Source organism: Triticum dicoccoides, chromosome 4B, assembly GCF_002162155.2.
Source record: "Triticum dicoccoides isolate Atlit2015 ecotype Zavitan chromosome 4B, WEW_v2.0, whole genome shotgun sequence".
Taxonomy (NCBI): domain Eukaryota; kingdom Viridiplantae; phylum Streptophyta; class Magnoliopsida; order Poales; family Poaceae; genus Triticum; species Triticum dicoccoides.
Genome location: NC_041387.1, coordinates 435,878,058 through 435,895,001, shown reverse-complemented (window position 1 = coordinate 435,895,001; position 16,944 = coordinate 435,878,058).

Here is a 16,944-nt window from a genome sequence, read left to right as displayed (position 1 = left end):
TAGTGCTTCACTTAGATCTTTTAGAGCACGGTGGTGGATTTGTTTTAAAGAAACTATTGATCTCTCATGCTTCACTTAGATTATTTTGAGAGTCATTAATAGCATGGTAATTTGCTTAATGTTAATATACTTGGTGTTCAAGATATGTGAAACTTTCTTTTGAGTGTGTTGAATACTAAGATAAGTTTGATGCTTGATAATTGTTTTGAGATATGGAGGCGATAATATCAAAGTTGTGCTAGTTGGGTGATTATGAATTTAAGAAATACTTGTGTTGAAGTTTGCAAGTCCCGTAGCATGCACGTATGGTTAAAGTTGTGTAACAAATTTGAAACATGAAGTGTACCTGGCTTGTGCATCCTTATGAGTGGCGGTCGGGGACGAGCGATGGTCTTTTCCTACCAATCTATCCCCCTAGGAGCATGCGCGTAGTACTTGATTTTTGATGACTTCTAAATTTTTGCAATAAGTATATGAGTTATTTTGACTAATGTTGAGTCCATGGATTATACGGACTCTCACCTTTCCACCTTTGCTAGCCTCTTCGGTACCATGCATTGCCCTTTCTCACCTTGAGAGTTGGTGCAAACTTCGCCGGTGCATCCAAACCCCGTGATACGATACGCTCTATCACACATAAACCTCCTTATATCTTCCTCAAAACAGCCACCATACCTACTTATCATGGCATTTCCATAGCGATTCCGAGATATATTGCCATGCAACTTCCACCATCATCATCATGACATACATTACTTTTGTCATATTGCCATTGCATGATCATGTAGTTGACATCGTATTTGTGGCAAAGCCACCATGCATTATTTTCCATACATGTCACTCTTGATTCATTGCACTATCCCGGTACACCGCCGGAGGCATTCATATAGAGTCATATCTTGTTCTAAGTTTCGAGTTGTAATCCTTATGTTGTAATCAATAGAAGTGTGATGATCATCATTATTAGAGCATTGCCCAAATAAAAAAAAAGAGAAAGGCCAAAAGAAAAAAAGAAAGGCCCAAACAAAAAATATATAAAGGGCAATGCTACTATCCCTTTTTCCACACTTGTGCTTCAAAGTAGCACCTTGTTCTTCATGTAGTGAGTCTCATATATTGTGCTTCAAAGTAGCACCTTGTTCCTCATGTAGTGAGTCTCATAAAGTTGTCCTTTTTATACTAGTGGGAATTTTTCATTATAGAACTTGGCTTGTATATTCCTACGACGGGCTTCCCTAAATGCCCTAGGTCTTCGTGAGCAAGCGAGTTGGATGCACACCCACTAGTTTTCTTTTGTTGAGCATTCATAGCTCTAGTGCATCCGTTGCATGGCAATCCCTACTCCTCATGTTGACATCAATTGATGGGCATCTCTATAGCCCGTTGATTATCCTCGTCAATGTGAGACTTTCTCCTTTTTTGTCTTCTCCACACAATCCCCATCATCATACTCTATTCCACCCATAGTGCTATATCCATGGCTCACGCTCATGTATTGCGTGAAGGTTGAAAAAGTTTGAGATTATTTAAGTATGAAACAATTGCTTGGCTTGTCATCGGGGGTATACAAGTTGGGAACATCTTTGTGTGACGAAAATGAAGCATAGCCTAACTAGATGATTTTGTAGGGATGAACTTTCTTTTGCGATGTTATTTTGAGAAGACATGATTGCTTTGATTAGTATGCTTGAAGTATTATTATTTTTGTGTCAATATGAACTTTTGTCTTGAATCTTTTGGATCTAAATATTCATATCACAATTAAGAAGATTTACATTGAAATTATGCCAAAGTATCACTCCGCATCAAAAATTCTTTTTTATCATTTACCTACTCGAGGACGAGCAAGAATTAAGCTTGGGGATGCCTGATACGTCTCCAACGTATCTATAATTTTTGATTGCTCCATGCTACTTTACCTACTGTTTTGGACTATATTGGGCTTTATTTTCCACTTTTATATTACTTTTGGGACTAACCTATTAACTGGAGGCCCAGCCCAGAATTGCTGTTTTTTTGCCTATTTCAGTGTTTCGAAGAAACGGAATATCAAACGGAGTCCAAACGGAATGAAACCTTCGGGATCGTGATTTTCCAACCGAACGTGATCCAGGAGACTTGGACCCTACTCCAAGCAGTGCCAGAGGTGGTCACGAGGGTGGAGGGCGCGCCCCCCTACCTTGTGGGCCCTTTGACGCTCCACCGACGTACTCCTTCCTCCTATATATACCTACATATCCCCGAACGATCAGAATAGGAGCCAAAAACCTAATTCCACCGCCGCAACCTTCTGTATCCACGAGATCCCATCTTGGGGCCTGTTCCGGAGCTCCGCCGGAGGGGGCATCCACCACGGAGGGCTTCTACATCATCACCATAGCCCCTCCGATGAAGTGTGAGTAGTTTACTTCAGACTTCGGGTCCATAGCTAGTAGCTAGATGGCTTCTTCTCTCTTTTTGGATCTCAATACAATGATCTCCCCCTCTCTTGTGGAGATCTACTCGATGTAATCTTCTTTTTACGGTGTGTTTGTTGAGACCGATGAATTGTGGGTTTATGATCCAGTATTATCTATGGAAAATATTTGATTCTTCTCTGAATTCTTTTATGTATGATTGAGTTATCTTTGCAAGTCTCTTCGAATTATCCTTTTTGGTTTGGCCAACTAGATTGGTAGTTCTTGCAATGGGAGAAGTGCTTAGCTTTGGGTTCAATCTTGCAGTGTCCTTACCTAGTGACAGAAAGGGTTGCAAGGCACGTATTGTATTGTTGCCATCGAGGATAACAAGATGGTTTTTTTTATCATATTGCATGAATTTATCCCTCTACATCATGTCATCTTGCTTAAGGCGTTACTCTGTTTTTAACTTAATACTCTAGATGCATGCTGGATAGCGGTCGATGAGTGGAGTAATAGTAGTAGATGCAGAATCGTTTCGATCTACTTGTTTTGGACGTGATGCCTATATACATGATCATTGCCTAGATATACTCATAACTATGCTCAATTCTGTCAATTGCTCAACAGTAATTTGTTCACCCACCGTAGAATACTTATGCTCTTGAGAGAAGCCGCTAGTGAAACCTATGGCCCCCGGGTCTATTCTCATCATATCAATCTCTATCACTTTATTTACTTGCTTTGTTTTTACTTTGCCTTTTACTTTTCACTTTGCATCTATCTATCAAAAATACCAAAAATATTATATCTATCAGATCTCACTCTCGTAAGTGACCATGAAGGGATTGACAACCCCTAAGCGTTGGTTGCGAGTTGCTATCCTTTTGTGTAGGTACGAGGGACTTGTGCGTGGTCTCCTACTGGATTGATACCTTGGTTCTCAAAAACTGAGGGAAATACTTACGCTACTTTGCTGCATCATCCTCTCCTCTTCGGGGAAATCCAACGCAGTGCTCAAGAGGTAGCACATATTTCATATTGCATATGATTACTGTGTATTTATCTGTTTCTTCCCCTCTTCTCTCCGGTAGACCCCGAGACCAATGTTGTCCCTGTGATCGACTACGTCACTGACGACACCACTGACGACCCTTGCCTTTTCGATCGTTGTTACTTTTGTGCTAGCCTTCTTAAGGCAAACTTGTTTAGCTTATGTCTGTACTCAGATATTATTGCTTCCGCTGACTCATTTTTATTTGAGCTTATGTATTCGAGCCCTCGAGGCCCATGGCTTGTATTATAAAGCTTGTATTGTTTTAATTTGTGTCTAGAGTTGTGTTGTGATAACGTCCCGTGAGTCCCTGATCTTGATCGTACACATTTGCATGTATGATTAGTGTATGATTGAATCTGGGGCATCACACACCATTGATGTGGGATGGAGTTGGAGACCGTAAACTGTTCGGACCCGATTTAATCAGAGATTCAGAGGATAAAGTCAAGTTGGTCCACGACAGACTCAAGATAGCCTAGTCCAGACAGAAGAGTTATGCCGATACTAAACGCAAGGAGGTACCCTCTGAAGTCAGAGATAGAGCATATCTTCGCGTGTCGCCACTTCAAGGAGTTAAACGATTTGGAGTCAAAGGAAAGTTAGCACCACGATTTGTGGGGCCATACCGAGTTTTGGATTGCAGAGGAGAAGTTGCATATCAACTGGAGTTACCCAAAGCCTTGTCTGGAGTTCATGATGTGTTTCACGTTTCCCAGTTGAAGAAGTGTCATGCGGAGATGGCTGATATTCCTCCAAGAGATACAGTGCCCCTAGAAGCAATTCATTTAGAGAGTGACCTGACTTATGAGGAGAAATCGGTCAAGATTCTCGAGTTTGCCAATAGAGTTACTTGTAGGAAGGTCATCAAGTTTTGCAAGGTTCAATGGAGTCACCATACCGAGGAAGAAGCCACCTGGGAATGAGAAGAAGACCTCCGACAGGACCACCCACACCTTTTTGCTAGCCAACCCGAATCTCGAGGGCGAGATTCATCTTAAGGGGGGTAGGTTTGTAACATTCTAATTTTCAATTTGGATGTTTATAATTAGATCGTTCATATGCATCCATGATTTATGCATTTTTCTCCGTTGGTTTTCATTTGATCAAGATCAAGGGGCTTTATGCAACTCAAGGACCAATAGAGAGAGTTGGAAGTTTACCTAAAATCCGCGTTTGAAATTTCAAAATTGGGATTTTGGATCAAATTTGGTTTCACTAAAATTCACTATTTCAAAAATAAATAAAGAGAGAAGATAAAAGGACTTCTTCAAAAACAGAAAAGAAATATTGGAAAATTGAATTTGAAATCAAAATATATTTATTGGGTTTGTTTTGCAATTTACTTTGTTGCAAATTTTATTAGCATAGCGACATTGTTTTTGTTTCTTTTCAAACTTGCATTTTAGGCCGGATAAAAGTTCGCGGGGTCATATATAAGACCATATAATTATGTGAACATTTTTTTTCAGATCTAAATAATAATTCTGAGAGAGCGAACAATTTATTCATTGATTATCTAGTCTAATATTCTTATTAGTTAAGCTTTCTCTCTGTGAGCCTATCTAGCCCATCTATCTCTTCTTTTTTCCCCTTTGCCCTTGGCCCAACTTCTCCCACTAAGGCCCATATCTTCCAGCCCAACCGATGGCCATCTCCCTCTCTTACAGGAACATGAACGCCTCCACCTCTTCCTCAACAACAGCCATGGACGCCTCCACCTCTTCCTCCCCTCATCTCCCTTCTCCCGCACCAAATAACCCCCAGAATCAGTTCCCCTTACCTCCCCCGACCCCTTCCATCCCCTAGTGCGCATCAAAGACAACCATAATGACCACCATGAGCGCTTGAAACTGCAACCTTTAAGAGCATCTCCAACAGAAGCGCTATATGAGCGACGCGCGGTATAAAAGTTGCTTTTAGCGCGCGCGGGTCCGATTTGGAGTCTCCAGTGGCCGCACAAAAAGCGCGCGCGTGCTATAACTAATGCAGCGCACGCATTAAAAACGCATCGTGCACAACATATTTAGTGCACCCGGTCGCGCGCGCTGCAAACTCTGGGCTGCTGCAGATGGGACCGCTTGGATTGGGACCGCTGGACTCGCGTGAGCAGCATATTTTGCAGCGTTTGTTGGAGCATACGTCTTCTAGCGCCCTAAAAAAATCACGTGCACGCTGTAAACCCATTTTTTGGGCGCCACACATTGGGCGGCTGTTGGAGATGCTCTAACACATCTTGCCCCACTCAACTCCGGACCTCCCCTGCCCTATAAAAGGTACCCCGGAGGACGCACTCTCACCCTCTTTCTTCACACCCAGAAAGCCCTCTCCCTCTCCCTCCCAAACGTCGGAAATTGCTCGACGAAGTTCAGCAGTTCCGCCGCTATCCGTGGACGTTTCCGACGCCGACGAGGTGACCTGGACCTGACCCCTTGTCTATTATTCCTATAGTTATGCTGCGCATCTCCCTAACATATCCTCCCTTCCTTTTAATTAGCCGGAGCGCGCTCCCCACGGTGCACGCAACCGTCCGGAGTTTGGCGCAACTCCAGCGGCGTTCCACCACTTACACATAAAGAGGCCGAGGCAGGGACCTTGTCTAGAGAACTGCCCTCGAGCTCCTCTACGCCGGTCAACCTTCCGTTGACGCCTGAGAACAACTCCTCCCACTCCGGCGAATCTCCGGCAAGAACTCCGGTGGACTCTCTCTCCCTCCTGTAGATCCTCTCTAATTTTTTTACTAAAAAACTGAAGCGGTATGGCCCTGTCAGAAGTTGACATGTGGCAGCTCAGTGTTTAATCCCGTAACTCAATTTCAGAAAAATACCCAAACTTTGAAAAATCGCATCTCTCAGACCGCATGTCCGATTTCGACAAGTAAGTTATCCTCGGATTCTTGGAACATGTAGTTTTCTATAAGATTATAAATGTTCACTTTTGAGCAAATTAAAATTTAGTTTTGATTTAAATGGTAAATTGGGTATTTTGGCTCTATCTTTTATTCCTTAAATCATATGAAAACGTTTTATATATGAAAATTGGCCTTTGGAACCATACCAGTCTGCTAGAATTCATAGAATAACTTTTCAGCAAGGTTTAGTTGCTGTTTAATCCCAACAACTTAATATTGACTTCTTATATCTTGTAGCATCATTAGTTTGAACTTTTGATCCTATTTGAGCGATTCAAATTTGAATTCGAACTTCGTTAGGCCATATCTTGAGTTTCGTAACTCCGTTTTAGATGTTTTTTTTTTTTGCAAATCGAAGCTCGTGATGTGTACCTTCTGTTAAAACCAAAATCTTCTAATTTTTTATTCTGTTAAAATTTTGTTCTGTTCAGAAACTTTATTTGGGTGTTTTTGGAGTTTCCCGAAGTCTTTTAATTGTTTTCTTTTTGGATTTTTTCTTGTATGCTTATGTATGTTATTGCTTGCTTACGCTAGATCATCCGGAGTGCAAAGCTTGCTACTACGAATCTTTAGAGTTCAACGAACGTCAGCAAGGCAAGTTCATACTTTGATTATAATTTTCAATACCCGGTTTTTACTATGCATTAGTTTCATCCTTAAAGATTGTATGAGTAGGTTTGGGAACATGTGCTTACGCTTTGTAGTTCATGTGTTAGGAACCTATGACCTTTGATCACCTCGGGAATATTCGTTATGTCATATATTGCTTAGCCATGCTTGTAGATGGGGATTGGTATGTGTGATCCATGCAAGTTGCGAGAGATAATAATATTTTGGACAACATAATGTGATAACTTTAATACACATCTGGGTGGATTGTTTGGGGCACCTGGAGAAACCAGTGCTTGTCCAAGAGGATCCCGGAGTACCCGTGTGATTACCCTAGGTCCGCCACCCAGACTCAAAGGGATCATACAACAGTTCATGACTAGAAACTTCCGTGTGCAGCCACAAGCCATTATGGGCTCTGGCATAGTTGAGTAAGTTGTGTGACATTTTTCCGTGGTACACTAGCTGATGTAGGGTAAAGTAGGTGTACTGGTCTACCTAGGGTTAAGGGGAAACACTTCTGAAAGGCTATGTCTCGATCTTCCAATCATGGAGGTGGCCAAGTCTTGTGGGGAAAAGTGTGCAAACCTCTACAGAGTGTTCAAACTAATCATGATTAGTCGTGTCCCTGGTTATGGACAACTTGAGTATCTAGAAGTGAGTTATTCGTTGACCTCATCACTCTATTTAATAAAATTATTGGGTTACTAATAAATTGGGAATTCTGGGATTGAGTTTGAGGAACCATCTCAATAATGAAATTTTCAATTTAGTAGAAATAGAAATTTTATTCCTTTGTTGTAGGGTAAAATTTTCTTTATGCAAAAATTAAACTTAGAGCCTCCACCAGCTAAATTTGCATATAGAGATAGTCTTTTAAATTATTATTCCATGGTGTGAAATTGCCAGCATATTCCATGTACAGACCTACACGGCTGCAATGTCTCATGTTGCAGACTTTTTCGACGACGATTAAAGGTGCGATAGATCGTTGTTCTACACTCAGTTTGCCGTGGAGTTGGATGGACTCATTCACCTTTGATGCTTCCGTAGTTATTTTTATTTAGATGGCCTTTGGCCGTATTATTGTAATAAATACTCTTTTGAGGATCTTGATGTAATAAAGTGTGTGTTTGAACTCTGTTATAATTCCTCGAGTACTGTGCATGTCAGGATACCGATCCAGGGATGACACTTAAGCACAGAGACTTCGATCCATTTGGGTCGGGTCGCTACACACGTGTAGTTGTGACTATGTATATATATATATATGCAAAAAATTGACTCAAATATAGCAACCGAGATTTCTTTTTTTTGCGTATTCAAAGTTTGAGATTGCTAGCCAGGCCTGCCACCTGGTAAAATGCACCAGAAAATCGAACCATAGGCTACAATCGTGATTTCTTACCGTGGAAAAAAATTGGAGGCGAAATGAGGAACTCATGTTCTCATTCAAAGGAAAATATGTTGTTAGTTAATGTAATTTTTTTCAAATAGCACATGGTTCACTCACAAAAGCCATGTGTCCACTAAACCGTGGCCAATGCCCCCTGCCACGCGCGCGATCTGAGTCATGTGTTCTGATTGGCCAGAACCCAAACCCCACGGATCGTATGTGTGCACTGTTGGATTCTCCTTGATCGAACGGCGATCCTCTCCCTTTCGAGAACACATGCAGTTCTGGTTGTGATTTTATTTATGTCCACAAATTGCACGTTAAATTCAAAAAATGTTTTAAATATAGCAAACGGTACCTGAAATGTGTTAGAAAGTCAAACCCGTGGAATAATGGTGATTGCGTACCGTAGAAATTTTTATGAGGCCGAACGATGAAGTCACCGACCAGTGGAGTTTGAATTGACATGTCTCCTTTTGGAAACTATTGGTCCTTCATGTGAGATGCTCCGGTTTGGAAGGAGCGATCATCAAAAGTTGTGCCAAACTTTACCAAATCTTTTCCCTAGGGTTGTGAGAGCACGCCACGGGCACACACCAATTTTGATAATGTCTGGACTCCATCTGAATTCTCTGTAATTAAAATACCAACTAGGCCTATGCCGGTGGCCGCACCTTGTGGCTGAAATATTTGAAACTTCTCCCCATTTCTCGGACAATGGATGAAAACTCACAAAGCGACACATAAATGATTTGTACACCTTCTTTGCTAACTAACACCCAGATGTAGTTGTAGAACGGTTTTGAATTTATATGCACTAAATGCAAAAAATACTTAAATATAGCAACGAGACCTGAAATGGGCCAGAAAATCAAACCTAGGGTATATACGTGATTGTTTACCGTGAAAAATATTCGAGGCGGAACCATGTAGTCACTAATGATTGGAGTCCAAAGTGCCGCTTCTCCTTTTGAAAACTATGATCCTTCTTGTGAGATGCTTCGATATGGAAGGTGTGAGCATCAAAACTAGTGCCATCTTTACCAACAAAATTCCATGGGATCTTGAGAGCACACCACGGTGACACACCAATTTTCGTTATTTCTGGACTCTATATGCATTTCCTATAACTAGAATACCAACAAGGCTTACGCGTCTGGACGCACCCTGCGGCCGAACTGTTTGAATTTTTTTCCCATTTCTTGAACAATGAATAAAAACTCCCAAAGCAACACACAAATGATCTTGCTAGCTAGCACCCACGTGTAGGTGCGACTATAGAAAACGACTCAAATATAGCAAACGATACCTCAAATGCACGAGAAAATCGAACCATAGGGTACAATGGTGATTTCTTACCGTGGAAAACAATTTGGAGGCGAAACGATGAACTCTTGTTTTCATTCAAATGAAAATATGCTGTTAGTTCATGCAAATGTTTTCAAATAGCACATGGTTCACTCAAAAAATCCGTGTGCCTACCAAACCGCGGCCGATGCCCCCCTTGCTGCATGCGCGGTCTGAGTCATGTGTTTTGATTGGCCAGAACCCAAACCCCACGGATCGTACGTTTAAACCATTGGATGCTCCCAGATCGAACGACAATCCTCATCACTTTCGACAGCAAATGCAGTCCGGCTAGGAGTTGATTTACATGCCAAAATGCATGGTAAATGCTAAAAATGTCTTAAATATAGCACATGAGACCTGAAATGCGCTAGCAAATCAAACCCGTGTTATAGTGGTGATTGCTTAACGTGGGAAAAATTTAGAGGTGAAATGATGAACTCATGTCTTCATTTCAAAATTAGTATGTCTTCATTTCAAACGAAATTATTCTCTTTATGCACTGGAGCGCTTAGAGGCAACCGTTTGTATAGGCCTTTCAGCACGACAAACAAGGATATTTTTCACCCTTTTCATCTAGGCCGCCAACACCCCCCCACCGCCCGCCCGCGTTTCACTCAACTATTCCACCCAATCTCCATAGCTAGCTCCCCCTCCCCAAGATCCACAGGAGAACCCTCTCCGGTGCCGGCGTGCTCACCCCGACCGTGTGTCCTCTCTTCGGCGCCAAGCCTACCTCCATTGCCGTTCCCAACACGTGACTGCCCGCGCCTGTCTTCGTTTGCTCGCCGGACACCCTCGAGCATATCGATCCTGTAACCCTCGCCTCTCCTATGGTCTGGCCGAGTTTGCATTAAGAAACCTGTTAGTTACTGCTCTCCATCACGGTGAGGCATATTTCCTTGCAATCCCTCTTCCTATTTTGTTCCGTATGTTCCCAAATTGGCTATAAAATAACGGAGAGCGTATATATGTTCATTATCTACCTTCCTAACTAGTACATATAAGCTGTATTTGTTCCAATAAGTTACTACCTATTTATAGATCACGCGCGCCCAAGTCAGACAAACTTAACAAATAAGCCATACATTTTCCAAATTATTACATGACATGTTTAGACAGCTTGATACCAAGTTGTTAGTTTTATGCTTATCCTCCTTTCCTGAGTTTGGAATGTGTTCTCTGTAGATGTCGAGTAGCAGCGACATCACTCATGCTTTAGGCGATGTATCTTCATCTGATTTCGACAACCCTAGGTCTTCAACAGATGGTGAGGGATCAAGTAATCTTGAATGGGATAGAGCTGCAGCAATTACCCTTCTGGTCAGGACACAGAGGAATGCTCGAAGGAAGCCCACACACCAGCCTAAAGGTGTATATGAATTAACCAAGATCGATTTAAAGTCTTGGGCTCCAACTAAACAAGAAAAAGCACACACGAGGTTCAGGAGTGTGTGTGGATTTGTTGGGAGGGCAAGGCTCAACATTAATCTGCCGGGGTTTCTGAAGGCTGACACAGAAACACGGCAAAGGATAGTCCGGGTGATCATGGATCACTTCAACAATCCAGAGCAGTGGAGAATGTAGGTGGAAACACTGCACTGAAGAAGGCTAGTATGCTTGGAGAAACTGGAAGCACGTGTTGTACAAGAAGTACTTGAGTGAAGGCAAGGACCCAATCCCCGCATACCCCCAAATTATAATAAGGCAGACTAGGCAGAATTCAAAAGGGTCAGGGCAACTATAGAGTTTGCTGAGAAGAGTGCCAAGCAACCGGAACTTCAGAAGAGGAACACACACCCCCACCATATGGGTGTGGCAGGATACTATAGCATGAAACCGATATGGGACCAGGAGGACAAAGAAGCAGTAGCGGTGGGTCAGAAACTGGCCTTTAGTGATATCAGGGGTGAAGGCGCCAGAGACTACTTGCGGGCATGTGCAAGGAGGCATGATGATGGAACTTATTACTTTGAAAACTCACGTGACGAAGAACTGTATCACGTGATGTTAAAGGCTTCCAAGATCCCTGGAAGGTTCTACCGGAACTCAGGGCCATGTGACATTCTGTCTGATGCTCTAGAAACAAGAGAGCCCCCTGGTCGTGCAAGGGGTATATGTGTTAATGTCCCGCACAAGAGGGCTTTCACACATAGCAAAGAAGAGAGGCTCAACATAAAAAAAGTGAGGAGTGAAATTAAGCAGAATGAATTGTATGAAAGGTTGAGGAAGGACATGTATCCAGCTGTTCGAAAGGATATTGAGGAGTCAATGATGATGCAGAAGACTCTAACACTGACAGATAGCCAACAGATGGGAGGGGAGGCAGGCATGGAGGATGCTGCTTATTGCGCAACAACACCGCACAAGAGTAGTTGTGCATCAGCTGACCCCAGCGACACTGAGACTACAGCTGCTCATGATGATGTTATATCTGATCTATCTGGAGTGACAGACAGACTGAAGGGTGTGCTTACGCATTATGAAGGTACATTAAAATGTGCAATAGCCTTGGTTTGCCCTCTTGTTGGACAATGTGCCATTGAAGCCGGGTTGTGTGAAGTGCTATGTGACTGAATTAAAGCCTGGATTCAATGAATTTGCACTGAAGAATGCCCTAGGAGACTTTCATGAGCAAAGGACCTTGGGAGAAACACTGTTACATCACATCCAGTGGCCATGAAAGGAAATAGAGTTCATCGATGAGATCCCTGAAGCCCGCCAAGAGCAACCAATCCCTTAACCGGTGACGCTCTCCTTGCCACAGCAGCTCTCACGTGCTTCCCCAAAGAAGCTAATACTCGTAATTCGACGACTGATGCATCAACCTGTGATCAGCCGGCCCGACTTTGTGCCGTACATGCCATGTCATCATCCGCCCCAGAGCAGCCAGTGGCAAGGGCTACAACTGCTAAGGACGCACCACTGGTTTAGATACCAGCCACTGAAGCAGCGGGGGAGACCCAGCTGCAGCACATGCTCAACAGACCAACCTGGTGGAACGGACTGCTAAACAGTCTTATGCTTTGGAACCACCTGCTAAGCAGTCTGTAGGTCCAGAATTGACTGCTCATCAGTCCATTGGTCCGCAGCCACGTGATCACATACCAATGCGTCAGCACTTCTTGCTCAGCAAACCAATGCGTTAGCATTGCCTCCTCAGCACACTGACAAGTTGGCACCACCTACACAGAAACTCAACATAGCTACAATGCATGGTCAGCAGTCCGATGCCTCTGCTCCTACAGCCGAGCAGTCCATCACAGCCGCACTACCTGCTCAGCGGTCCGGCATAGATAAATCGTCTGCTAAGAAGTCTGTTGAAGCTTCATCATCTTCTCGGTGGTCTACCTTGCAGCCAACCAGACGTTCTATCAGAAATGCTTCAAGTACTAAGAAGGAAGCGGCTAAAAAGGCTGCACCTGCGAGGAAGTGCGGCAGGAGAGCAAAAGGAAAGAGAACAATTGCCTCTTACTTAAAGCACTCATCACCAGAACCAAATTAACAGCAGGTTGTTTGAATCAGGGAGTAATATTATTTCTGACGGCATGGATGATGAAGAAATAGCTTTGCAGCTTGTTAAAAATAAAGCAGACATACTTGAATCACGCAATTACGTCCATGGCCAACCATTTCTTGTTGGCGAATACTTTGATGAGTGCAGCTCTAGTTGTCGCCAGTTACATGAATATTGCATGGATGAAATGTCAGCAGGTTATCATGGTCTGCTAGTCCACTACAACAGAGATCATTTCTGATACGATGCTGGTTACATCAATGTGAGTTTTGAGGACTTACATCTCTTATTCAACTTGAATGAGCTCGGTGCCACTCTTGTTAGATGCCTGATTTTTTAAGTACTTAACAAACTCTGATCAACTTCTCCATACAAGGTTGTAAATGATAAATAGCTAACTGCATTTTATTCCTCTTAGGGGATTGAATGCGTAGAGAAGAAAAAGGAAGAGTGTGTATTTCATAGATCCTACATTAGAAAATGGCACAACATTAGATGGTAAGGACCTACAGGACAAGGCCATTAACACGGTCATCCGTATCTTCGAAAACACGTCCCATGCAGAATCAGTTCTCTGGCCATATCATGAATGGTAAGTCAAGTAAACAACCACGCATACAATGATTGTCTTTCAGATTTTGACATAATTCGTAAGTTCATGGCTTTCTTAATATGTAGCAATCACTGGATATTGGTATTCATTGTTCCAAACAAGAACATAGTTTACTATATGGATTCTCTCAGAGAGTCAACAAACGCTCAGGATCTGACGCATCTTTAGCAATTCATGGATAGGTATTGAATTCTATGATGTTGAAATTAATTTGCATCCATATCTAGTTCAATAATTGATGTTGTCAAAATTCGTCTTCATTTGAAGTGTGCTCGCATTGTGGAAAACTAAACCAGCTAACATGTTCAAGAGGCAACTACCTCTGTAGCACGAGATCGTTTTTCTGGTAGCACACCGAAATCCGTTATTCTCAGAAAATTTATCCAATAGTCTACAAATACCTTTTCTTACGCTAGTCAGATGTTCAAGCTTCTAAAGAAACCTCTTTATATTTCTGTCCAAAGAAAAAAATCCATCTAACACAACTTAGGTTGTTCCTAACAAGACAAATACATGACTAATTCTGTAGAAACAATTTCAGTGTCCTCAGCAACAAGTAGGGACCAACCTTTGTGGATACTATGTTTGCAAACGCATGATCTCCATCTGCAAATCTGCTAATAGTTGTGAAGATCCTCACGAATTAGTACCAGTAAGTCTATCTAAATTAATATCTTCTACTCCACTCATATGTCACATTCTGATCTAAAAATTCTGCAGCTCATCTTAGAACCGAGGACCCCTGAACCGCTCCCCGCTGGTGAATTGCTGATGGTTCGGAGATTTTTCAGTGACTTCTTCCTGGATCACTACATAAATCCCACTAGTGATAATTAAGATTTCAGCATGCGTTCTCCTAAAACATTGAGTAAGAGTTAGTCGCTAAACATATATGCATGGATCCATTGTTTTCCATGTGATGAGGTCTTCGTATTTCATACACTATGATTAATTATGTAATGCATATATGTGTCGACAAATCATTGGAATTTTAGCTACCATATGTTCAGTTGCGATTGTTGCGAAATCTGATGTATGTTCTTCATGTGGACACTATTTGTTCAATTGAATATTGTGGCGAATTTGCCTTTTACATGCCGATTCAAAATGGGATATTTTTGTTTTAACCTGGCAATTGCTCCGCACACGGTTCAACTAAATGAGTGTGTGCGACCACATCAGAAAGCATACGTCAATCATAGCAGAACCGTCGGTGATACACAACAGATCGCAAACGATTTGCAGCGCTACTACGTGTGTGTAGGGTTTCCGGAATCGTTTGTGATATCAGGTTGTTGCACACGAGAACTCGGAGTAAACTGTGTCCAATGTATTTTGTATTTTGAACTTCTCCAAGCACTCTTTCCGATATTTCTCCCGAGAAATGAAAATGCAATTTGCTTGTTGACATATTTGCTATCCGAGAAAGAATATGAGTTCACCCATCATGGACATTTGATATTTATCGGACATCATTTTCCTGCATTCTAAGCTGCAAGCATTGTTAGTACATCCAAAAATAATATCATCCACGTAGATTTGACATACGAATAAACCATTGTCAACTGCGCGAGTGAAAAGTTGGGATCTGTGGATCCTAGCTTGTACCCTTTGTCGAGCAAAAACTTCTTCAGGGTGGCATACCGTGCTCGAGGGACTTGCTTTAGCCCATATAAAGCTTTCTTCAACCTGAAAACTTTGTTAGGAAACTCAGGGTGTTCAAAGCCAGGTGGCTATCTAACATAAACTTCCTCATCAATTTCACCATTGAGGAAAGCGCTTTTCACATCCATTTGATAAAGCAAGATGTCATTGTAATTTGCATAAGAGAGAAGAATGCGAATTGCCTCAAGGTGTGCAACAGGAGCATATGTTTCATCGAAATCAATACCTTCTACCTAAGTGTACCCTTGAGCAATAAGTCGTGCTTTGGTTCTCACCACAATGCCATTTTCATCTTGCTTATTGCGGAAAATCCATTTTGTGCCGATGATATTGTGCTTCTTGGGATTCGGTTTTTCAACTAGTTCCCATACATCATTCAATTCAAATTGGACCAACTCCTCTTGCATGGCATTCATCCAATCTGGATCATTCATGGCTTCTTCATACTTGGTAGGTTCTGCCAATGAAACAAGGGAGAAAATGCCACGGTAGTTAGCCAAAGGAGTGCGTGAGCGAGTTGCGGGTCGATAACCTGGATTCTCAATTTCGTCGAGAATTAGTGAAGGATCAACTCAATTTTCCACATGAGTGATACATCTCCAACGTATCTACTTTTCCTAACACTTTTCCTCTTGTTTTGGACTCTAATTTGCATTATTTGAATGAAACTAACCCCGGACTAATGCTGTTTTCAGTTGAACTACCATGGTGTTGTTTTTGTGCAGAAATTAAAGTTCTCGGAATGGAACAAAACTTTGCGAGGATTTTATATCAATAAAGAGAATTTCTGGAGCCAAGAGATACTTGAGGGGGGCACCGAGGTGTGCACAACCCACCAGGGCGCACCTGCCCCCCCCCCCCCACCCCCAGGCGCGCCCACCTGGTGGCCCCGCTGACCCTGAAACCAATGCTATAGAATCACATTATTCTAGAAAAAAATTAGGGAGAAAGAATTATCGCGTTTCGTGACATGGAGCCGCCCCCGTCTCCTGTTCTTCATCGGGATGCCAGATCTGGAGTTCGTTTGGGGCTTCGGAGAGGGGGATCTTCGATCTTCGTCATCACCAACACATCTCCATCACCAATTCCATGATGCTACCCATCGGGAGTGAGTAATTCCTTTGTAGTCTCGCTGGTCGGTGAGGAGTTGGATGAGATTCATCATGTAATCGAGTTATCTTTGTTAGGGCCTGATCCCTAGTATCCACTATGTTCTGAGATTGATGTTGCTATGACTTCGCCATGCTTAATGCTTGTCACTTTGGGCCCGGGTGCCATGATTTCGGATCTGAAACATTTATATTATCACCCTTATATCCATGTTCTAGATCCGATCTTGCAAGTTATAGTCACCTACTACGTGTTATGATCCAGCAACCCCGGAGTGACAATAGTCGGGACCACTCCCGATGATGACCATAGTTTGAGGAGTT